Source organism: Eptatretus burgeri, chromosome 2, assembly GCF_056783735.1.
Source record: "Eptatretus burgeri isolate ZD-2024b chromosome 2, Ebu_testis_v1, whole genome shotgun sequence".
In the NCBI taxonomy this organism is placed as follows: Eukaryota; Metazoa; Chordata; class Myxini; order Myxiniformes; family Myxinidae; genus Eptatretus; species Eptatretus burgeri.
In genome coordinates this window covers 35,280,467-35,305,759 of record NC_140962.1, presented here as the reverse complement: position 1 = coordinate 35,305,759, position 25,293 = coordinate 35,280,467, and the positions used below count along the sequence as shown (strand labels likewise).

At 45.2% G+C, this 25,293-nt stretch overlaps 1 protein-coding gene across 4 annotated transcripts in view; it reads right to left on the bottom strand.

Annotated features, from left to right (window-relative positions):
- Nucleotides 1-25,293, bottom strand: part of LOC147031791 (uncharacterized) — a 114,801-nt gene that overhangs the window by 54,564 nt on the left and 34,944 nt on the right. Inside the window, exons 1-2 of one of the 4 annotated variants that reach the window (XM_085867625.1) lie at nucleotides 18,568-18,693; nucleotides 2,288-2,372 (exon numbers count right to left, since the gene is read on the bottom strand). The gene's annotated coding sequence lies outside the window, so the exon portion shown is untranslated. Of the gene's footprint in view, nucleotides 1-2,287; nucleotides 2,373-17,531; nucleotides 17,647-18,567; nucleotides 18,694-25,293 lie in introns of those variants that run through there. The other 3 variants (XM_085867644.1, XM_085867636.1, XM_085867631.1) reach the window with 3 other exon arrangements.

Sequence of the window (25,293 nt, the reverse complement as noted above, 5' to 3'; positions counted from 1 at the left end):
TTAACACAGAGATGTGATTTCATCATGTGTTATTTGCATTTTCAAACCGTTATTCCAGTGTTTCCTTGTTATATTATTCACACATTATAAAGAACATCACAATTACATGCCTGGTGTTGGCTTCATGGTTAGGTTTGTGGGCTTGGGATCCTAGAGTCCTCATGTTCAAATCCTGCTTGGCTGTTGAATTAATACCAGATGGGGTTACCTCAGCCTGTTTTCCTCCTGAGGTTGGCAAAATGAGTACCAACTTGCTGGGATGATTGAGCCATTTGAGTATCCTGTGTTGGAGTGGTGACTTGTCCGGTCACACAGGATTGTGCCCAATAGCACAGGAGACTGCTTAGGCAGCCCTGATGCTCTGTATGGTCCCAATGGATTTGGATCACAATTATCCGACTATTAATTTGCAATTTGTCACTGACTGACACCAATACAAATTTATATTACAGACCCCAGGCATCAAAAAGTTACAAATATCAAACATACAGTTTGAAATGGAGTATTTGAATTGCATCAGATGTGGCAATAAATGTGAATTGTTGCTCCCAGCTTACCGGCTCGATGACAGACTATGCCATTTGCATTTTTGCCACTACATCCCGACCCCGTTTAGAATCCCGTGCGGCCATGGGCAACTTGCTAGTGTTTAGAAAATCGCAATGTTTCAACAATGTTTTTTTGTACACATAATCGAGGCTCGTGGAAGAGCTAGTACTCGTACACTGAACAGATCAGGATACAACAGCACAAAAGGAACAGTTGAGAGAGAGAGAGGGGGGGAAACACCAACAGCAGAGTTGAAGGCCAAGATAGAGACTGACTTGGACAAACAATGGATATGGGAGGAATGAGGGGCAGGAGAGGATACATGTTGACAATATGGATAGAGAAGGAAACTCTCAGTGAGGAAAACTGGAAATTTGGAAGGAGGGGAGATTGGGGGGTGTTTAACGGGGGTAGAAAAGATCATGGTTTTTGATTGGGGACAATCTGAGATGGTGGTGAACAGCTGTCTCGAAGACCTGGAAGGAAGAAATGAAATGCTCTTAAATTTGTAGAACTTCCTCCATGCCACATGAGAAAGCAAGCAGGGAGAGACTGCAGTTGGTTATTACCCAAACTCAGGAGAGTTAATTTGTTCAGGTTGTGAAACGCCTTGGGAGCAGGAAGTGTTGAAGGGAAAAGTGATTTTAAGCAATACACATTGAAAAGACAAAATAATAAAATTGTCGTTAATCAGTCATCTTTCCCAAATGAAAATATTGTTGTGGAAATGGCTCCTAGCGGTAAATAATGTTGACTGTAGTTGAGTTATTTCCTTAAAATCAATGTCTAGAATCAGTGTGAGGTCATTAATCATGTTATGAGATATGCATTACTTGTATGTCTCATTCGATGATGTCTACCCATCCCAGTGACTAGAACAGTGTTTCTCAACCAGGACTCCCTGGAACCCGAGGGTTCCGCGAAAAACAGTAATAAATAGGCTAATGTATTTTTGAGTAGTTTTTGTTTGATTTAATATTCGTAATTTTACTATACACGTATGGCATAATGTTGGAAACTCCTTGGTTATTATAATAGAGGCTTCAACCTCATATTATTTACAATTATAACAACCATAGGGAATGTATTTAACGATGTCTATATGGCGCCAGTGTGAAACCGCCCTCACTGGTTAGTGGACGTCCTGTACGCGGCGGATTCGTGTATCATTGAGTGACTGACTCAAGTACAGGACGCATGCATGGTGTTCATCTATCTTCTCTGTGCTTCCTAGTGCAAAGTCTCTCTCTCTCAAGGTTAGTTCTTCTGTTTACCTTTATTGCTTCAGCTTTATTTGTTTAAGTTTTGTTGATCAAGTTACATGAGGTGTGTTTTTTAATTGTCAAACAGACTCGGGGTTGACAAACACTTTCACAAATGACGTTTTCAAACAAAAAAAATATATATATATATATATATATATTTTTTTTGTGAATTAAAACCTCGGTGTGAGGTCTCATAAACGAGCAGCATGTTTTTTTTTTCATTGCCAATAAATTTGACAAAAAGGGGGTCATTTTTTCCTTAAACCAGGTATCCGAAAAAATATATTATATTGACCACGTGAACTACGATAAAAATATAAAAGAGCTAGATATTAATAATGGTATATAATAATTTTTATGCAGGGGTTCCGTGAGACATGAAAACTACTTCAAGGGTTCCACAAGGGTAAAAAGGTTGAGAAACGCTGTTCTAGAATAATTAATCAACCCTTTTGACACCATATTTAGCTCACGTGGAACATAGCTCCGGTGAGCTTATGGGATGGTGGGTGCATCTTCCATCTGTCAATCCGTCCGTCAACACTTGCAACTTCTTCTCTGAAACAACACACATGATTTTGATGAAACTTGACCACAACCTTCATCACCCTGTATGTACCAAAGATTGTTCATGACATTAAAAAAGATCAGAGTCTCAGGGGATGTCTGGGGGAGGGGGTTGCCCCCTCAAATAGTTATTTCCTCTCTTCTCTGAAACCACACACACAATTTCGATGAAACTTGACCACAACCTTCATCACCCGTGATGTACCAATATTTGTTCACGCTATTATAAAAATCGGGGTGAAGGGGGTTTACAGTGGGGGGGGGATTACCCCCCAAAATATGTATTTGCTAAAACATTAGTTCACTGGTACATTTTGCTGATTCCGTCCACCATTGACATCCTCCTCAGTATCATTATTTCTTCCAGATGAGCGCCCAGGTAGTGCACCTACTTTTATTGTTTTGCCTTCTGTAAATTTGTCTTAAATGTTCATTTAAGTATTTGCTAGGCTGGTGGTGCAAATTTTGGTGGGAATATTCACCACATCATTGTGTGGGCTGTGCCACCTTAGGAATCAGGATGAAGGTTCACAGAGGGGGTTGCTCTACTCACAAGCCCGAGCCAGCGGCCAATGGTGTGTGAGAGAGGAGAGGAGCGGCGCATCACGAGTGACGTGGGTGGCCTGTCGGGCACCGTGGAGTATTTCTGTCTTGTGAATACCCACTTTGTCTCTCTATCATGGTATGTGCTTGAAAGTGGATAAGGGGGTTATTTATTGCATACTTGTTTGTCTTTGTTGTGTTCCCTGCCCCATGACCATTGCTATTTTATTACATACAAACAAACACAACCCATCGCTTCGCTGATGGGAATATTAAGGGGGGGGGTAAGAAGAAGGGGAGGGAGGGTAAGGTAAGGGGAGAGAGGGGAGGGAGAGAGGCGAGAGGGGGAGCAAGGAGGGAAGGGGGATGAGGTGGGTGGGGGAGTGAGGAAGGAGGGGGGAGCGAGGCGGGAAGTGAGCAAGGGTGCGGAAAGGGAAGGCAGGGTGAGGGGAGGGCAAGGTAAGGCAGTGTGAGGGTAACGTCTGTCCGGACATAACCACCCCTCAGATACATTTGGAGATATCCACCGTCCGCACACGTCCGGAGATATCCACCGTCCGCACACGTCCGGAGATATCCACCGTCCGCACACGTCCGGAGATATCCACCGTCCGCACACGTCCGGAGATATCCACCGTCCGTACACGTCCGGAGATATCCACCGTCCGCACACGTCCGGAGATATCCACCGTCCGGAGATATCCACCGTCCACACACGTCCGGAGATATCCACCGTCCGCACACGTCCGGAGATATCCACCGTCCGCACACGTCCGGAGATATCCACCGTCCGCACACGTCCGGAGATATCCACCGTCCGCACACGTCCGGAGATATCCACCGTCCGCACACGTCCGGAGATATCCACCGTCCGCACACGTCCGGAGATATCCACCGCCCGCACACGCCCGGAGATATCCACCGCCCGCACACGCCCGGAGATATCCACCGTCCAGATACGTCAAGGGAAGGCAATGCGAGAGGAGGGCCCACCCGGACATAACCAACTTCCAGATAACGGTTAAACTAAGGTGGGGTTGGAGGGAGGGGGGAGGAAAAGATGGAGAGGAGAGAGAGAGAGGTGGAGAAGTGAGGAGGTACAGAGACAGAGGAGGGGTGGGGAAGTGAGGAAGGAGGGGTTGCGAGGAAGGGTAGGGGAAGGTAAGGCAGCATTAGGGTAGAGTCCATCCAGATATAACCACTGTCCATACATGTGCAGAGACGACCACCATCTGGACATAAGCACCATCCAGATAAAGCAAGGGAAGGCAGTGTAAGGGGAGGGTCCGTTCAGAGATAACCACCGTCCGGAGATAACCACCCTCCATACAACGGGTATATTAAGCGGGGGGGGAGAAAAAAAGAGGGGAGGAGAGAAAGGGAAAGGGGTGGAGGAGTGAGGAGGGGTGGGGGGCAAGGAGAGGTGGGGAGTGAGAAGGGGTGGGGGAGCGAGGAAGTAGGGAGGAGAGAAAGGAGGGAGGAGAGAAAGGAGGGAGGAGAGAAAGGAGGGAGGAGAGAAAGGAGGGAGGAGAGAAAGGAGGGAGGAGAGAAAGGAGGGAGGAGAGAAAGGAGGGAGGAGAGAAAGGAGGAGGAGAGAAAGGAGGGAGGAGAAGAGGGAGTGAAAAGAGGGGGAGAGAAATGGGTGGAGGAGCGAGGAGGGGTGGGTGAGTGAGAAGGGGTGGGGAGTGAGATGGGGTGGGGAAGTGAGGTGGGGTGGGGAAGTGAGGTGGGGTGGGCGAGCGAGGTGAGGTGCGGGAGTCAGGAAGGGTGGAGGAAGGGAAGGCAGCATAAAGTGAGGGGAAATAAATGTCAGGGGAGGGAAGGCAGCATGAGGAGAAGGCAAGAGAGGGCAAGGGAAGGCAGTGTGAGGGGAGGGTCTATCCGGACATAACCACCATCTGGATACGTCCGGAGATAATCACCGTCCGGAAATAACCACCATCCGGATACGTGCAGTGGTTGGCGATAACCACCGTCCAGATACCTGTGGAGATATCCACCATCTGGGCATAACCACTGTTCAGATACATTCGAAGACAGAAATAGATCGGGAGGTATGGGAGGATGCTGAAAAGTATTCGAAGGGGGTGAAGCAAGGATGAAACAAAGATAGAGAGAGAGGGAGAGGGTTGGGGGTAAGGGAGTTATTGGAGAATATGTTATGCTTTATGAACACACGCATGCACACACACCCGCCCACATGCACACGTCGTGTGACAGGTGGAAAAGGTTTGACTGTAATTGAGAAAACACATTAATACGGTGAATGGCTCGGCAATCGGGTGTTATCTATATTGTTGTGGATTTCAGAATCGGATCCGAGTAATGCACACAACATCCAGGTACTCAGACAGTTATTTCCATAAATGCATGTTCAGAATAGACCCATCCCTTTATCTGGTGGGATTCTAACTCTTTGATGCAATGGAGAATGGTAGAGAACAGGTTCCCTTCCTTTCTTCGGGGATAACCTTTTCCTCTTTACAACACGTTCATGACATATGATTTTACGTCAGTTTTCATTTCTGCATGAGCAATATTCAACATTGGTGCACGCGATAAGACAGCCGTAAGCCCAACGGATACTCGTTAAAACCCCTTTCCATCAAGACACATTGGCTTGGAAATACACGATTTATTTACACATTTTCAGGGGTTTCCTTATTTTTTGGAGCAAGAGGCTACCATTAAAAAGCAGCAGGTTACCATCACCGCGAGCGCAGTTGCATGGCCGGAGTCCAGGGCCCGAGGCGGGCCCTGGAAGCCGGAGGATCCTCGATGGCTGGAGATGCATTCTAGCATGATTTCTGACATGAAATCGTTCTCATATTATCATGCTGTTGGGGTAGAAAACTTCACAAAACAGTTTTTTTTTCTTTCATTCATTTTATGCATATTTTCCCTCTTCGATTTCATTTTACTTTGTTAAATATTGTTAACCTCCGCCATCTTCGAAGATGGATGGAAGTTACTGTTTTCACCCCTTTCTGTTTGTTTGTTTGTTTGTTTGTTTGTGAACAGTATTACGGAAAAACTCCTCGACGGATTTTGACGAAACTTGGTGGGGGGGGGGTGAGGTATGGTCCAAGGATCATGCCATTAAATTTTGGACTTGGTCCCCCCCCCCAAAAAAAAATTGTTAGAGAAAAAAAAATTTTTTTTGCATTTCTACATGTTTTAAGTGATTTCCAACCCCCCCAAAAAAAATTGTTAGAGAAAAAAAAATTTTGCAACTTTTTTTTCAACAAAATTTCGATTTTTTTTTTTTTTTTGCATTTTTACATGTTTTAAGTGATTTCCACCCCCCCCCCCCAAAAAAAATGGAGAAAAGAACTATAACTCTCAGCACTGTTGACATCATATTTAATAAGATATAAGGTTCACTTGAGTGACCCAGCAGTATTGGCGGCGGAGGTTTTGCACTCTCCCGAGTGCTCCCCCTCTAGTTTATTATTATTTTATTGTGTTTTGTTTTGATTTAATAAACAGCTCAAACTAATAACTTCAGACTAGTTTATTGTTTGAAAAGGAATGATAAACATGTATTTAACTTCAATCGTTTTCTGATAATTTCTTTATTTGATGTCAGCTAGCTTCAATCAGTCAACCAATCAAACAGTCTAAGTGTGAATACTGCATCACAGTCACAATCCCAATTTTGTTAAACTTCCACCTTACATTATCCACCAATATCGTGTTGTTATACCGTCAAGAAAAGCTCGCAAGTCTATGGCACATGCATGTACCTGCGGTACCAGTATTCAGTTGGCCAGTTCACAGCTGCTCATACTTGGCCTTCACTTCAGTGAATAAACGGCGATTTTCAGTGCAAATAACTACGAATAATAACATGTACAAAAGCTGCTTTAAGCTTATCGGCTAATTACTTTATAAATTAAAAGGGCACAACGGGTGACCATGTATTTTGGAGCCGCATCACTTGACAAAAGCTCAAAATGGACGAGGTGAAACACGTGTTTCATGAAACAACAACAATGTCGCACTCGTGAGAGTGCAAGTTTAGACCAATTACTGATGGCCAGAAGCTTACCTCCCATGTCTTTGGACTTCTTCGAAAATCCAGTCAAACAGGGATTTTTCGTTTCGATGCCATCATTTCGGCACCGAAACTGCGAGGCCTACAAAGTTTATTTTCTTGAGGTAATTGCTGTATTGTATCAGGGTATCAGGCCAACAGTCCAAAACGAGGCTAAAGCAGAAAACTCTATTGCAGGAGGCGGTTTTAGCTGCTCGTGTTATTTTTAGGTCAGTGTTGTGCGAGACCTGGCGAGAGTACCAACAGTAAAAGTAAGCCCACTTTTATCGAAATACTAATGTGTTTTCGTCTCGGATTTCAAAACAGGGGGTGGAGAGATTTCGTGGTGACAAAAAAAAAAAAAAAAAAAAAAAATCGAAAAATCGGCGCTGGAGTAGGCGGCGACCTTTGACATTTTTTCTCTGAGTAGACGGCTGCGGGTCGCCGGTAACCGGCTTCGAAGGAAACCCCTGCATTTTATTTTGGAAATTATTTTCCTATTGGCCTTGCAGGACATTTGAGTCATCACGCCGCAAGCTTTTCCTGAAAAGTTTGTTCTGACAATCAAACATGGCTGTGGTCTCGGATCATTTAACTCAGGCACCCACTATTTTCCAATGACGTTCGACACACCTTTTTCCATTGTTGTTAGACACACACCTTTTTCCATCAGTGATAAACAACCCGTTCAGCAGCTCTATGGACCCTAACTGGCTCTTCTTCGTATCGGGCTAAACAAAGTGGTGATGTTTGCCCATTAAGATTTTGTGAGCGCTTCATGTTTAAGCTCGGTTGTTCCGGCAAATGGCCGCTTTCTGGTGTTCATCCAGCGCCCTGAACATGGCGTCATAAGCCAGGCCTGTGTTAATTAGGAGTTGCATCTGGTTCGATGGTCGGGAAAGAATGAGCACGAGAATGGACGGTTGGAGGTCTCATGCAGGAATGCGCCAATAAGCAAGATGGATTTGGCTGAAGTCGTGCTTGAGGCTTCGCCCACACTGTTCGCTTATAAAAGGATGGCAGGATCGCCCGAATGACAGTTGGTGAGAGATCCTGATGATGGTTGGTGGCAGCTCCTGGCAGCTCCTAACACAGGAGTCAGGAACCTTTTTGACTCAGAGAGCCATGAAAGCAAAATATTTGGAAATCTATTTCAGTGAGAGCCATATAATATATTTTAAGACTGAATTCAACTAAATGTAAGTATAATAAGCCTCTGAATTTATTATTTTAAATAATGTTGTTATAATACTCACCATTAATGGGACTTCTGGTGCTGCATGGATTTGCTGATGGCTTTGTAGTCTGGTTGGTACTTGGTGAGATTAAGCTTCATGCAAGCGTTGAGGCTTTCATCCGTTAGACGTGATCGTAGGTTGGACTTGATGTTTTTAAGATGTGAGAATGACTGCTCACATGCATACGTAGATCCAAACAAGGTCAATACAGCAATCCTCACACGCTGCAGTGTGTGGTATGTGACAGGAAGCGCGTTCCAAGTTTTGATAATCAGCTGGTCTTCGGGTTGAAGTTTTTTCATTTCTGTCCACATGTGCTTGCTCGCCAACTTCGCTTTCTGTCGTGCGATTCTTTCCAAATCTTCATTCAGTGACTTGAACTTATTCACCCACATGTCTGAGGCCTTCAGGTCAGCCACTTCTGCTTCAAAATCTCTGACGGAGACACCAGGAATGTAACTCAGGTCGGCTGTGTTCAGTGAACACTCGTTTGGATGGGTGATGAACTTAAAAAGACGAGTGTGCTCACGAAATTCTCCAAAGCGTGCTTCGAATGACTGTAGGAGACTGGATGTGAAGCCAGCTAACTGGTGGAGATTAAAGTTTTGAGTGGGCTCACTTGCTGTGCATGCATCTTTAAATTGTCGCAGTTTTTCAAAATGTAGTAAACGACCTGTTTCAAGATCTATGATAAAGAGCTCCAGCTTGTTTTCAAAAGCAAACACGGCTTGTTGAAGGGATAACACTGTATTTCCAATGCCTTGCATTTTCACGTTGAGCTGGTTCAGATGTTCAGTCATATCCACAAGATAGTAAAATTTGAGGAGCCACTCAGTTTTGGCGAGCTCAGGATGCTCAATCCCTTTCATTTCAAGGAAAGTCCGGATTTTGTTCAGGCAAGCCGCAAAACGGCTAAGCACCTTCCATCTTGACAACCAACGCACATTGCTGTGTAAAAGCAGACCGTGATAGTTATTTCCAACTTCATCCAGCAGCGTTTTAAACGGGCGACCATTTAAGGCTCGTGCAACAATAAAATTGATCACACAAATGACCAGCGACATCACTTCGCCAAGCTGCCCATCACACATCTGAGCACAAAGTGCCTCCTGGTCTAGAACGCAATGGAAACTTAGGATGGGTCTATTTTCATGTTCACGGAGAAGCGCCACAAATACTTTGTTTTTCCCCACCATACATGGAGCACCATCAGTACACACTGAGATAAGTTTATCCATAGGTAGATTTTTTTTCTTGAGCGAACTCCATGAAAGACTTGAATAAATACTCACCTCTTGTGGACCCTTTTATTGGCAGAACAGCAAGACTTTCTTCGCGCAGTGTATCACCAGCAGCATATCTTGCAATCACACTGAACTGCGACAAATGACTTACGTCTGTTGACTCATCCAAAGCCAGGGAAAAGAACGGCGCTGTATTTATGTCCTTCACTTGCGTTTCCTCCACTTGGTTTGCCATCATGATGGTACGATCATGAACAGTTCTTGCCGACAGAGGCATGTCTTGTATCCGTTTGATTATCTTGTCTTTGTTCGGAAGATCATCAAAAAGTTAATTGGCTACATCCAGCATGAACGTTTTAGCATCCTCGCCATCTGTGAATGGTTTTCCGTTCCTCACTATTGCTAAAGATCCAGCAAAGCGAGCGGAATTATAGTCACCTTGCCAGGTCCATACACGGAGTTGCTGCTGGCTGGCTTGCACCCTGCTCAGTAGGTCTTGGCACGCTTTCTTTCTGCTGTCTCCCACAGGGTATTTTGATGCAAAGGTAGCATGGCGCGTGTCGAAGTGCCGCTTTATATTCGACCGTTTCATCGATGCAATTGTCATTGCAAATTAGACACACCACAGAACCTGCTCTCTCCACAAAGGCGAATTGTTCGGCCCATTCGTCCTGAAATGTACGATACTCCTCATCTTTTTTTCTTTTCGCCATCTTTTTCGTCAAAGGGTTAGCTTTGAGAAAATGAGAGAGAGGGAGATGTTGACCCCACTGAGGCTGGGCAAATAGTGAGTCTGGCTGGCCTGCACACGGGCTTATATACTCGAGAGGTGCGGTGCGGCCGGCCGACTCTGGGATGCTGTCGCCTCAGCGGTGGCGCGTGATTTGTCGAGATGAATTCCGTGACGCGTCTCGGCGGCGGCACGTCATTGGAGGAACCGAAATCACTAGTCGCCTCGGCCGCATGACTGGACAAAACAAAAACCGCTTCAGACAATTCGGAAGCGTTTTTTTCTTCTCTCCTTCTGCCAAGTTCAGCCCTGCACGTGAATGAAGCATGACACCATTCAAACTATAGGTAAAGCTTCCGCGAGAAATATTGGGCTTTCAAAGTTTCAAGCTCCAATTTTATCTGCGAGCCAGATGAAATCATCAAAAGAGCCACACCTGGCTCGCGAGCCACACGTTCCCGACCCTTGTCCTAACAGCTCCTGATAGCTCCTGACAGTTGGTGACAGCAGCGACGGTGGTTGGTGACAGTTGGATTGTTCCTGATGGTTCTGCTCAGTCTGACTGGTTCTTGGCGTTCCTGGTTCCTGGGAATGACGACGTGACATCGATTGGTATTCGAGCCTGTTTGCGGGTGGGTGCATGATGAGGCAAATTGCGAACAGCAGAAAAGAGCCAAGCTGTGGAGAGCTCATTTAAAGAGGTAGACCAAGCCACGCTTACACATTTTGGGTTATTTTAATAGACGTGTGTGCCCATACATGTGTGGCCGTACGTGCGTGGCCGTACGTGCAAAAAAAAAGAAAAACTTTCAAAGAACCACACAGGCCATTCCTTCGCTATCGTAAACGACGACTGGATTGGGGCATTGTGTTTAAGAAAACCGAGAAAGAAATCGAGAAAGTACAGAAATCGAGAAAGAAAGAATAGAGTAAGTCGATAAATCGAGAAAAAAAAAAAATCGAGAAAAAAAAATCGAGAAAGAATACAGTGAGTCGTCACTATCCGGAAGTCCGGAAGTCCAGAAGTTAAGTCCTCACTGTCCAGAAGTTCACATATCGCAGTTACGATTATTCGCAATTTAGTTTTAATGGCCAATTATTCAATTAGCGCCAACGTATTTAGCCTTTTCGCAATGTCATCGCAAGGAAAAACACAAAGAGAAGAGAAGAGAAAAAAACAAACAAACAAACAAAAAAAAAAAACGTACGTGCAAAAAAAAAAATTAACTTTCAAACAACCGCACAGGCCGTTCCTTCGCTCTCGTAAATGACGACTGGATTGGGGCATTGTGTTTATCTATAAATGTGCATAAGAAAGAGAAATTATTAGAATACACCAAGTCATCTATATCCGGAAGTCCGTACGTTGTAACCCGTAATGGGGAACGCGGCTGAGAATCTCTTCCCCATCGGCCACGCCTACACAGCAACGTGTCCTGTCATTGGGTTTTCTTCTTTTTTTTTTGTATACCTTGTCGAGGCTCGTATGAGAGCTAACACACAACTCACAGCAAGGGGGCATGCGACAAGAGGGGCGGGAGTGGAAGGGACAAAACAGTGGGGATACTCGTTTTTAGCCATTCTCTAAATACTTGTTCTCTCCTCTCGATACCAACAGTGGTTGGTATATAAATGGCCATAACTTGGGAAGCAATTGTCCAATTAATATGAAACCTTGAAAAGGCACATCCACAGGGCTCCAGCAATATACCTGGCAAGTTTCAATTAGATCGGACCAGTGGTTGTCGAGAAACAGCTGACACACACACACACACACACACACACACACACACACACACACACACACACACACACACACACACACACACACACACACACACACACACACACGGAATTATAGATAGATACAAGATTATTTCTGCCTTGGTAAGATGAGACCGGATTTATTTTTTCCCTGAATGGTCTGATGGGTACCCATGTCTTGTGTTTAATCGTTAAGTAAGGCATAGTGATAAGCATCTGCTCTTTGTCCATTTTTCTATAAATGCTTGTTACTTAACCTCCGCCATCGAAGATGGATGGAGGTTACTGTTTTTACCCCTGTCTGTTTGTTTGTTACTTACGAAATCTAAAGATTTCGTAAGTATATTGATGACTTCCGTCATCTGTTTTTGTGTTTGTTTGTGTGTGTATTTGTTTGTTTGTAGGCACGATAACTCGAGAACGGAAGAAGCTACCAATGTCAAATTACACCACGTGATTCAGGAGGGTGATGGCTAGTGCTGATTAGATTTTGGTCAAAATCGGTCAAAGGTCAAGGTCACAGTGAGGTCAAATATTCAATTTTTGATGGTTTGGTACAGAATCATCGTAGAAACTTCTGGTTTGTGTCGCTCCCTTCTCTGGAAACAGCTTTTATTAGATAAGGTCAGAGGTCAAGTTGACGATTTCGTAAGTACCAGTCTATGACTGCTTGTTACAAGATTTCGCAAGTATATTGATGACTTCCGTCATCTGTTTGTTTGTTTGTGTGTGTGTGTGTGTGTGTGTGTGTGTGTGTGTGTGTGTGTGTGTGTGTGTGTGTGTGTGTGTGTGTGTGTGTGTGTGTGTGTGTGTGTGTGTGTGTGTGTGTGTGTGTGTGTGTGTGTGTGTGTGTTTGTAGGCACGATAACTCGAGAACGGAAGAAGCTACCAATATCAAATTACACCAAGTGATTCAGGAGGGTGATGGCTAGTGCAGATTAGATTTTGGTCAAAATCGGTCAAAGGTCAAGGTCACAGTGAGGTCAAACATAATTCCGTAAATTCATGTGGAGAAATGGAGTATTTTTGTTTCGATCGATGTTACGAGTTCGTTTTAACTTCGATTTTAATTTTTTTTCTTCAGTTTTTGCGATCGCTTAGGACGCTTAAAACTCGGTTGTCGAAATTCTGGTAAAAATCGGATGTTTTGGAGACGTTTTAAGATTGTATAAAAAATATTTCACTCGCCGCGTCACGGGTCGTCACGTGGTGCAGCGCGCTCGAGCAGAGGCGTCGTTGATCACGTAAAGATTTTGGGTGTGCGCGCTGACGGTGTTTTCGATAAAGATGGTGTTTAAAAGTCATTTTTTATCTCAATAAAGGTTATCGTCGCATGCCTGACTTGCTAAGCCGTCGGATTATGTAAAGATTGTTGGTGGATGGCCGAGTATTACGGTTTTGTGACTTTGATAAAATAATATTAAATAATTGCGTCGAGAAATGGAGATTTTTTTTTTTTTTTTCGGTCGACGTTACGATTTTTGATGGTTTGGTAGAGAATCATCGTATAAACTTCTGGTTTGCGTTGCTCCCTTCTCTAGAGACAGCTTTTATTCGACAAGATGAGAGGTCAAGTTGATGATTTCGTAAGTACCAGTCTATGACTGCTTGTTTGTTTCTTCGTTTGTGAACAGTATTATAGAAAAACTCCTGGACGGATTTTGACGAAACTTGGTGGGGGGATTAGGTATAGTCCAAGGATCATGCCATTAGATTATGGACTTGGTCCAAAGTCCAATATGGTCGCTATGGTGGCCATTTTGAAAAAGTATTTGAATTTTTGTTTTCGCATTTCTACATGTTTTAAGTGATTTCTAACCAAAAAAAAAAAATTGTTAGAGAAAAAAAAACAAAATTTTGCAACTTTTTTTCAAAAACATTTCGATTTTATTTGAAAAATATTTGCATTTTTTTTTTTTGCATTTCTACATGTTTTAAGTGATTTCCAACCCCCCAAAAAATTGATAGAGAACAAAAACAAATTTTGCACCTTTTTTTTCAAAAAAATTTCGATTTTTTTTGGCATTTCGACATGCGCGTTGATCTAGTTTAATATATTTAATCGTGGTTCAGTAGAGTCTGATCCGTTTTGACCTACAATTAATAGGATATCAGGTTCACTTAAGTGACCCAGCAGTATTGGTGGGGGAGGTTTTGCACTCCACTGAGTGCTCCCCCTCTAGTTTCTTTATTTGATTGAGATTATTTTGTTGATTGAACATTTGATTTGAATTCATCCATTTAATTAACAAGGAAATAAAAAATCCTTCAGTTCATTTATTTTTCTTGTTAATAGTAAATTCCTCGTTGAGGTTTCAACCTGTCCGTGATTGTCATTTCCTTCTGTTGGTCCAGCATTGTCTGAACTAGACTGGGAGATTATAATTCCCGAACTAATTAACTTGTCATAGTCGGCGTGCACCAGTGATAAATGCTCGGCCGCATTACATAAGATCTAATCAAGATAAGATTGATGCATCGCCAAGGGCACGTTCCCCGACCAGCAGGCCACGTGACCTCCAGTTAAACGGTAAATTAGACGGTGGACACTGGAACTTGTGGTTAACCGATTTGCATTTGTGGTTGTTAAGCAACCCACCATACCACGAAGTTAATTGAGAACGGTAGTCCTAGGTTTGGTTCTTCTGAGGAGAAACAAGGATTAACCCCCTCATAATACACTCAGTACCCGTGGCCTTAACAATATTATGATGCTGGAGTGTCTATCCGTCCATCCAACCCAGAATTTATCCTGAACTACTCCCTTCTGTTAAACGTTTTGGGTTCCCAGCGGATGTCCTAAGGCAGGAGGGAGTTTTCATAAATCCCTCAATAGAATTATGATTCTGATAGAATTATCATGAAGTGACGATAATTCTTTCGATCAATAGAATTATGATTTTGACTTTCGATCCGTATAAAGCTGCTCCCGATCCGGATGTAACCTCAAAATGGCGTTTCTCTTTGTTTACCTCATGAGTGTTTGTAATATTATATTTTGTTAGGTCAAATAAAAAAATATATCAGTTGATCGTCCCCACCCTCTTACTTTTTTGAAGCCGCCTCTTTTTTTTTTTTGGTATTTGGTATTTTGTCAAACATTATGAGAAAGAAACTATATTATATATATATATATATATATATATATATATATATATATATATATATATATATATATATATATATATATATATATATTGTTACGGCAGTGGAAATTCGTAAAACAACATAAAGGTCTTTAGTTCAGTAATATCGCTAAGTGTGTGCTCAATTAGATTTCCCCACCGTTGTTTAATGGGTTTTATTCGTGTCACCCGGGCTGTGAATCTTCAGGTTGTCGTTTTTCTTTACCATCGTTGTTTTGGACCAACCACCAACATCACTCTCATCAACCGCTTCATAACAACCACAACCACACCTGCCTCTCAACAACCACACCATCCTCACCACTCCGCCAGCAACCATCAATATCTTCACACCACAAACATCGCCTCACCTTCGTCTCCGAAACGACGCCATCTTTGCACCAACCGTGGCGAGTCCCCAGCGAAGAGCGTCGCTGTAAACCGACGCGGGGGGTTTCGTTGTGAGCGCAAGTCTGGTGATTTCTACCACGTCCGCTCTGTGTGGAAGCTTCGCCTCAGAAAACGGATCACAGGAGAGAAAGGGGCAGGGCCTGTGGGGGTCGAAGGGTGATTATTTCAAACACGTCGGCTCGCTCTCGGAGAATCGGATCCAGAGGGTCGATGATTTCCGCAACGTCCGCTTTCCGCGCAGAGGTCAGAGGTCAGAGGGCGGAGATCAGATCTCGTCTCACCAGCTGTATAAAAGACCGCGGAGAGCGCCAGTTCGTCGAGTCGGGTCTAGAGAGGTCGAGGAGCCGCGTGGAAGTCTGAAGCCTGCCGTAGCTGGAGAAGCTGAGGAGAACGGAGGAAGCGCGAACGGGGAGCGCGGATAAGCCTGCTGTGCCGCGCAGAGCTGCGGAACGTGTACGAGCTGGAGAGAGCTCGCCCGCCAGCGCCAAACGGTCCAAGGTGATCGGGCTTCGGGACGGTCCGAGCATCGCTGAGGAATGGACGGGTTCTTACAGAGCATCAACTCTAAGAGAGCAAAGGCCGGTTCGTTCCTCTCAGGCGTTGCCGGCTGGGGCCCGTACCACCAGGCCTGGGCTGGACCACGGTTACGTTAGCTGCCGTGAGGAAGGAGCGTCGTGGGTCGCCCAGCAAGGAAGGTAACCTACGCGGCCTCGCAGAGCCTCTGCGGTCTACACGGCTCCACGTTATAAAGGCCCACGGGCCCAGTCTGACTCCCTTGTCTATGGAGGTGGTCTTTCTCCTGGGGTTTTGCTTTCGAATGCATGTTGTGGCGCCGTGTCTTGTAAGTAAAAACTGTATAAGTGACTGTACATAATTGCTCATAGACGGTCGTAGCGCTTTTTGCTCTTGCTTTTATTGATTCCATACCTGCATGACTGTATAGTGTATACGTGTGGAAAATAATAAATGTGCTTGTGTGAATGTTACCCATTCGTCACGTCATTTTTCCCCCATTGAAATGCCATCTTGTATTGCAGAATATTAGTTGGTTTTTAAATAACCGATAAATAGAATCGGGTCCGGCGAGGTCTGGCGATAATACCCGCTCGGTTATCCCAGAACGGAACGGACCGCTGAAGCGGTTCGTGTACAAGCAGGCCTTCGCCGAGGTACGGTACTTCGGTCGGTTACCCGCGCGGGTACTTAGGTATATCGATATTCGGCGATTGACCCTATTTCGCGCGGGTAGAATACGGACTGTGCCGTGGTGGGATTAAAAAGCCACCCGTGACTGGTTTCTGGCGTTGTTCCAGAAAGTCACGACTGAATTGCCCGTTCGGTGGGCGAGCGGCCGTTATTGGCTAAAGTGGTGCACGCTGGGCGGTGTAAGGGCAGTGTAAATTCGTAACAATATACATATATACATATATATATATATATATATATATATTGTTGCGGCCCGAGACACCAGCTTGTCACTCAGGGGGATTAATCCCCGGTTGGCCTCGGTAGAGCAGGACCCGGGGCCACTGCTCACAATTAATGTTTTGGTACGGTGGGTTGTTTTAAAACCACGAACACCACCCAGTTAACCATGAGTTCCAGTGTCCACCTTCTAATTATGCCGTTTAACTCGAGGTCACGTGGTTACCTGAGAGGGGAGCATGCCCTCGGCAAAGCACTAATGTTATCTCAATTAGATTATAATTAGGGCGGCCAAGCGTTTTAACCGCTGGTGCGTGCCGACTACTTTTTGTCAAATCTGTGGTAATTACCTCCCAGTCCATCTCAGTTCGGACAATGCTAGACCAATGGAAGGAAAGGAGAAACACTGACAGGTTGGAAATTGACAAATAATTTATTAATAAAATAAATAGATTAAAACAACTTCTTATTTGGTGAGGTAAATAAAGAATGAATTTCAAAGCAAAATCAATCAAAATGCCAGCAAAAGACGAAGAGCAGATGTTTATCGGGGGTTGACTTACTTACAGCTAAACACAAACAAGGATACCCAACAGATCATTCAAGGAGGGGGGAGAAGAATCGTCTCACTTACCAGAGAGTAGTCGTCCATGAAGTGAAAACGTCCTGAAATGTGTGCATGCGTGTCACATCCGTCACCAGCACCCAGCCTTGCCGTGCACCCACTCGCGAACAGCCTTGAACGCCAGTCGACGTCTGGGAGGGCACCGAGATCGTCTGTCAAGGGTTTAGACCCTAGTGCTGCGACACAGGCAGCTTCTCACACTTCTCGAAACTGGTGACGTCCAGTGACCCACACGGTCTGTCGGTGACTGACCCACGCCTCACTTGTTGGTGACCGACCCATGCCTCACTCGCCGTCGGTGCTGCTCACACCCACACGCCCAACACACGCTCGCTTGCTCAAGTACTGGGAAGAACAAATTGTCTCGTTGTTGGCACTGGTCAGACATCCACACACGCACCACACGCTCGCTTTCTTCTCCTCTTTTGCGTGCTTACACCCGCTTCTCTTCTCCCTCCCTGGATTTCTTTCGCCCCGCTTTCTTCCTCAGAACGGACTTCCAATTTGTTTTATATCTGCGGGCCATCTTGGCGGGTGCAGTCCGCCCCAAGCTCACCCCGTCCCACTTGTGCACGGTTACCATGACGACCTGTGCCTCCAAAAAAAAGGCGGGCATCAGAGCTCGAGAAAGAACGTTGCTGAGGAAAAATAAGGGCACGTGTCAGAGCTGGCGAAAGAAATGCGAGTAAACATGTCTGTCGTAAAGTAAAAAAGCTTCCCATAAGAGAGGGGATCTATTTTTTACCCTTCTCAACGCATCACATTTAAGATCCAATTAGACATGGGGATGGGGCTAATCTGAACATGTATTTAAGGAAATAACTGTCTGAGGACCTGGATGTGTGGATGCATTCATCAGACCGGATTCTGAAATCCGTAACAATATACAGTATATCGCATCTGTGACCGAAGGAAGCTGTGCAATGAAACTGCCGTTCGATGCACCAATCGATGAGAGAAGGAACTTCAAGTGCATCGATTCACAGGTTCCGTACAAAGTTCCGCATGGATAAAGTACACGAAAAGGAGAACCACGAAGGCTTACCTTCAAATAGAGATTTCAAAATGTGGAATTCAAGTGAAAAATTCGCAAAATTCAATTACCACAGGATTACACAAAATGTCTCTCAGCGGCCTTGATTGGTCAAACCAACATGGCGGAATTTGGAACACGAGGTTTGATTCGATGTGGGAAGTTTCTTTTTTTTTGTTATTATCGGGATATATTAATAGATTTGTATTTATCATTTGTGTAGAAATCAAATCGCTCAAAAAGGTGAAAAAAACTGCATTCGTAATTGTTCAAAAAAATGACCCCTGGTGTTGACTGTATCGCCATGGCATACAAAACGGCTTCGATCCCACCGAGTCATGTCCTCTGCCACCGAACGTCAAGGATGTTATGTTTTCACCCATTTCTGTCTGTTTGTGTACAGGATATCTCAAATAGTTGTGGACGGATTTGGACGAAACTTGGTGGAGAGGTTGTGTGTGTGTGTCAAGGACGAAATTAGTCGATTTTGGTGAAGATCTGGATCTGGAAGCGAGACTTATTTAATTTTTTAAATGATTCTTCACCATTGAGAGATTTGGCCAAAAACGAAATTTCAAAAATGTATTGATTGGGCCCGATATGTTCTCATGGATCAGGCATTATGTGGTGGAGGTATGCGCTCCACTGAGTGCCCTTCTCGTTATTTTTGTTTCGCTTTATGAAGTTCCACTTTCTGCACATTCCTTAATCTTTTCTTCACTCGGTAGAGCGCATACCTCCACCACGCAAAACCTGACTCACAAGAACATATCGGGCCAAAAAGATTTTTGAGATATTGTGGTCCATATCGTTTTTGGCCCGATCTCTCAATGGTGAAAGAATCACTTTTAAAATTCTCGTAGTCGGATCCGGACCCGGATCTTCACCAAAATCTAATCAGTTCGTCCTTGTCACACACCGAACCTGTCCACAAAATTTCCTCCGGATCCGTCCACAAAAATTTGAGATATCCTGTACACAGACAAACAGACAGAAAGGAGTGAAAACATAACCTCCTTCACCTTCTGTGGCGGAGGTAATTAGTCCCTGAGAGTAGATCGTGTTTCCAAGGCAAGGCATGTTTGAATATGCCAAATTTAGACCCCTGTGAGGCAAATTGGGCTGACCAAGGATAAGGCTTTCATGGAGGGAAGCCGTTAATTATCTTCAAAAGGAGTGTTTTAATTAACCCAAACACCCAATTTTCAGTCTTGCACTTCCTTGGAGTTTTCATAGTATGCACGCAAAGTTTCAGGCTGCGAGGTTTCATGATTTTGGAGTTATGGAGGACACACACACACACACACACACACACACACACACACACACACACACACACACACACACACACACACACACACACACTGCCTTTTATTGGTATAGATAGACCAGCAGAGGACCAGGTGTTGCCAGTTGCTATTCTAATTCTGTTGGCATATTGAAGAGATCAAATATTTTTCCCATTTTGGGAGGGGTGGAGAGTTATTTTTGCCAAAAACACTCCATGACACTCACTGATGAACTGAAAGTTTGATGAATATCTGTTTGGCCATGAGAAAAATGGTGACACAAACAGACAGATCAACAGACATCTCTCTTATGGTATAGATACCTGGTCTTGGGGAGAATTCTGGCTGTCATGGTTGCTTAGTTTGGTGGTTTGAAGAGCTCCTTTGAGGGACTCATTAGCTGTGGCAAAGAACTCTGCATATCCAGACAGCGTTGCATATCAGACTCTGTTGGCCTAATTAGCATCCAGACGTGCAATGCCTAATTGGCGTAATGCTGGACGAATTTGAGGCTTCCAATCTGTATGGTATTGCATCCTTGAATGCGTCATCCAGCAGGAAGGTCTCCAAAATGATCGACCCATTGCGGCCGCATTGAGGAGACTCACCGGATTAAAGCTCGACATCTGGACGAACCATGCGAACATAACACCGTTGTCACTGAGTCTGATTCGAACCTGAGGTGCACCTCAAAGCAAAATTGGAGAACGTGAAATGGCGCAAAAATGTAATTACCATGATGAGTGACCAAAGCAGCCAGAAGCAGGAGGGCACACACAGGACTGATACTGTTGTGGTGCCAGGTTCGGAGGCGTGGAACGACTGCTGGATGGAGCAGTTGCCCCCCCTCCCCCAAACTTGGAATTGAAGGTTGTCACTCCGGATAACTCGAAGTCGACGGGTCGCTTAATGGACCGTGGACACCAATACTTCAACCGCGCGGTTAGGGTCTTTTTGTCTGATTCCAATTTACCTAATTAGCCACGCGGTCTTGCTGCTGGGGAAGCCACACCCTTGGCCGGCTTTGTCCGAACCAAGTCACTGTTACAGACTCGGATCCGGCGTAACCAAGCGGGAATTACCAAAGCCACACCGGTCCAAATAACAATTTCCGGCACAATCGGCCTCCCGAATTCTCAAGCCCGAACCATACTGGGTCAATGAAAGAAAACACAGACAACGAACTGGAACATTTCACAGTTATTTATTTACAATAGGCAATAGGGAGGAAAACACAGAGCAGACTTAATCACGAATATAAATGGAAGCAAATGTACAATGGCAATCACTTAACAGTTTTACTTACAGACTGGCGCCACACACACACACACACACACACACACACACACACACAGACACACACACACACACACACACACACACACACACACACACACACACCCAAAAAGAAATGGAGCCGGCTGGCCTTTATTGGACCCCCCAGCCGCGGAGGATAGGCAAGCTGGGGGTTAGAGTTTGGTCGGGTACCTGGCCACCTCGTGCGGTTTTACCGACTCGCACTTGTGGAGCTCGGAGTCCGTGGAAGGAAAGGGGGATCCCCAGCTCGAGCGCTCCAACACAACCCACCACGGTGGGACTCGAACCCACGATCCAGAATCCAACGAGCGCAGCCAGGATCCTACGAACGACCCCGCCAGCCACGAACAATGACCGACGACCAGAAGAGCCCAGCAGACCAGAAGCAAGGAACGACCTCCAAGGAACTAAGGAACCAATGAACCACCGAACCACGGATACAGCTCGCGATCCTTCTTATCCCTCCCCCGTGCAGGGTGGAGGGATCCGCTCAAGGGTAACTCGCCTCTGGATTGGATGAGGCGTTTCCGGGTATCGTGGTTGCCAGCCGCGTTTGGAGGAGGGGCGTGTCGGCGTCTCGGTGCTCCTCCCCTGAGAGAGGCTCTTTTGTCTTCCCCAGTGTCGAGGGGGGAGACATTCTTCTTTGACGGGGCGGATGGGGGAGGCAAGGGGGCTCCGCCCACGTCCGTAGTCAGAAACACGTGCGTTATGGCGCCGTGGTGTGAATTGAAAGTTGGGCGGGTGAAGCGCTTGTTCGCCCGCAGAGTGGGAAGAGAAGTGGTGTTTGGGCTTTGTTGGCGTTGGGGATTTAAAGATGTAAAAAACTTGAGTATAAAAGAAACCCGCAGCGCACACATGAAATTAACCCATTAGACATAGGGGAGGGATTCTAACTATCCACATATACTTGACGAGATAACTGAATTATGGGACTGCTGTATGTGTGAATGCGAATGGTTTCCAGATTCGTAACAATACTACCATGGCCTGGGCTGACATGGAGGTAGAAGGACCATTGGAGGGCGTGGTGGTGTCGCCCCTACTCCCCAGCAGCCGCATAAATCCCCACCTCCAAGTTAGCCCATTGCCCCCCATTCTACAAGCATCAGGGAACAACAGGCCATCTTCACCGCAGCAGATAGCCCAGATGTAATGGTCATGCTCACGTTGCTGATGGCCAGCATGGGGGCTGGCTGGGCTGAGGCAAAGGCTGACATTGACAGGCTGGGAACCAAGTTGGTGGCTAAAATTGAGACCATGAGGGTCAACTTGGCAGGCATGAGGTCCAGCCAGGACAACTTGGCAACATCTTTGTCCAATGTGTGGGACACGCAGAGAGATGGCAGTCATTCAGGCCAAGTTAGAGGTGGAGGTAAACAGGTTAAAGGGGAAGGAATATCGGTTAGCAAGGGAAGTAGTGGGGTTAAAACAGGAGCAAAAGCAGCAAAGTGAAGAAACAAAAGGAAACATGGGAATGATAGAGGAGTTAAAGAAGGGACGATATAAATTAAAGAAGGCCCAAAGGAAAGCAAAGGGAAAATTATAGCTAAAAAGAAAGAGTGCAAAAAGAGAAACAATGAGGTGACAAAGAAGATAGAGGGGATGGGACAGATCATGGAGACGAAAAGATGGGAGATAAACAATCAGTAGAAAGAGGGAAAGGATTCCTTTCCGGGGTATTCCTGAAGGAAGATTATGTCAAGAGGGTATTGGAGGTGAGGAGAGTGTCTGCCCGAGTGATGAGTGTGAAGTTGGAAATTGAAGGGGTGATGATGAATGTCATCAGTGCATATGCCCCACATATGGGGTGTGAGATGGAGTATAAAGAAGATTTCTGGAGTGAGTTAGATGAAGTGGTGGAGAGTGTATCCAAGGATGAAAGAGTGGTGATTGGAGCAGATTTCAATGGGCATGTTGGGGAAGGGAATAAAGAGGATGAGGAGGTGATGGGTCAGTACGGTCTCAACAAGAGAAATGTGTAAGGGCAAATGGTGGTAGAGTTTGCAAAAAGAATGGAAATGGCAGTGGTAAATACGTATTTCAAGGAGGAACACAGGGTGACATACAAGAGTGGAGGAAAGTGCACACAGGTGGATTACATCTTTAGCAGGAGATGCAACCTGAAAGAGATTAGTGACTATAAGGTGGTGGCAGGGGAGCGTGAAGCTCGACAGCATCGATTGGTGGTCTGAAGGATGACTTTAGAGGTGAGGTTGAGGAAGAGAGTGAGGGCTGAACCAAGGACCAGATGGTGGAAGCTGAAGGAGGAAGACTGTTGCGTGAAATTTAGGGAGGAGGTGAGACAGGCGTTGGATGGTGGTAAAGATGGGTGGGATGATTGGGCAACTACAGCAGAAGTGGTGAGGGAGATAGCTAGGAAGGTACTTGGTGTGACATCTGGACAGAGGAAGGAAGATAAGGAGACTTGGTGGTGGAATGAGGAAGTACAGGAAAGTATAAGGAAGAAGGGGTTGGTGAAAAAGAAGTGGGATAGTCAGAGAGATGAAGAAAGTAGGCAGGAGTACAAGGAGTGGCGGCGAAAGGCAAAAAGAGAGGTGGCAACGGCCAAGGAAAAGGCATATGACGAGCTGTATGAGAAGTTGGATACAAAAGAAGGGGAAAAGGATTTATACCGATTGGCAAGACAGAGGGACCGAGCTGGGAAGGATGTGCTGCAGGTTCAGGTGATAAAAGACGCAAATGGGAATGTGCTGACGAGCGAGGATAGTGTGTTGAGAAGGTGGATGGAGTACTTTGAGGAGCTGATGAATGAAGAAAATGAGAGAGAGAGAAGGTTGGAAGAGGTGGAGATAGTGAATCTGGAAGTGGGGTGGATCAGTAAGGATGAAGTGAGGACTGCTATGAAGAGGATGAAGAGTGGAAAGGCGGTTGGCCCAGATGGTCTACCCGTGGAGGCATGGAAGTGCTAAGGAGAGATGGCAGTGGGGTTGTTAACCAGATTGTTACCTTCGCATTCTGCGAAAGGTTATGTTTTGGTCGGCGTGTATTTATTTATTTATTTATTTATTTGTAATCTTGTGATTCGTACAACTCAAAAAGTCTTAAACCGAATTGCATGAAATTTGGTGGGATGATTGGTTATTAGTCAGGAAGCATTCGATTAAATTTTGGGATCGTTCGGGTCAAAGGTCAAGGTCAAGGTCACGAAAAGGTCAAAATCGTCTTTTTACGATAACACGGTCAATTTTTATTCAATTTGCATGCAACTAACGCCAAAATGTTCAGAATTCAACACCTCATCTTGTGATATGCAATATGACACAATGACGCCCATACTCTTGTTACCGGTTAGGGGTCAAAGGTCAGGGGGGTCACGACCTTGAAAAATATGCGGTTTTTGTCATAACGCGGTCAATTCTTGTCCGCTTTACATGAACCCAGCACCAAAATGTTCAGAATTTAATGCCCAATCTTGTGACACAATGACGTCATAACACATGTCACCGGTTGGGGTAAAATGTCGGGGGGGGGTCACGCCCTTGAAAAATATGCGGTTTTCGGCATAACTCAGTCAATTCTTATTCGATTTGCATGAAACCAGCATCAAACGAGATTACCTTCTCTTGTTGAAACGTGGTATTCACCGAGCTTGCGAGTGAAGACTCGCCAAAACGACGTGGGTTGATTGTTGTTTAGTCCGTAGCCCCCGAAAGTCGGGGGGGTCATGACATTATAGATATGTGGTTTGTGTCATAAGACCATTCATATGAAACCAGTTCCCCACACTCATACCAAGAACAAAAAAAGTAGTGGCGGCGAAGGTATGCGCTCTATGAGTGCCCGTTCTAGTTTAATAAAGTCTTGGAAAGTGAGAGGATGCCGGAGGAGTGGAGATTAAGTGTACTGGCTCCGATTTTCAAGAATAAGGGTGATGTGCAGAGCTGTGGAAATTACAGAGGGATAAAGTTGTTAAGCCACACCATGAAGGTGTGGGAAAGAGTAGTGGAAGCTAGGTTGAGAGGAGAGGTGATGATCTGTGAGCAGCAATATGGGTTTATGCCAGGAAAGAGCACCACTGATGCGATGTTTGCTTTGAGAATGTTGATGGAGAAGTATAGGGAAGGCCAGAAAGAGTTACATTGTGTGTTTGTGGATTTGGAGAAAGCTTATG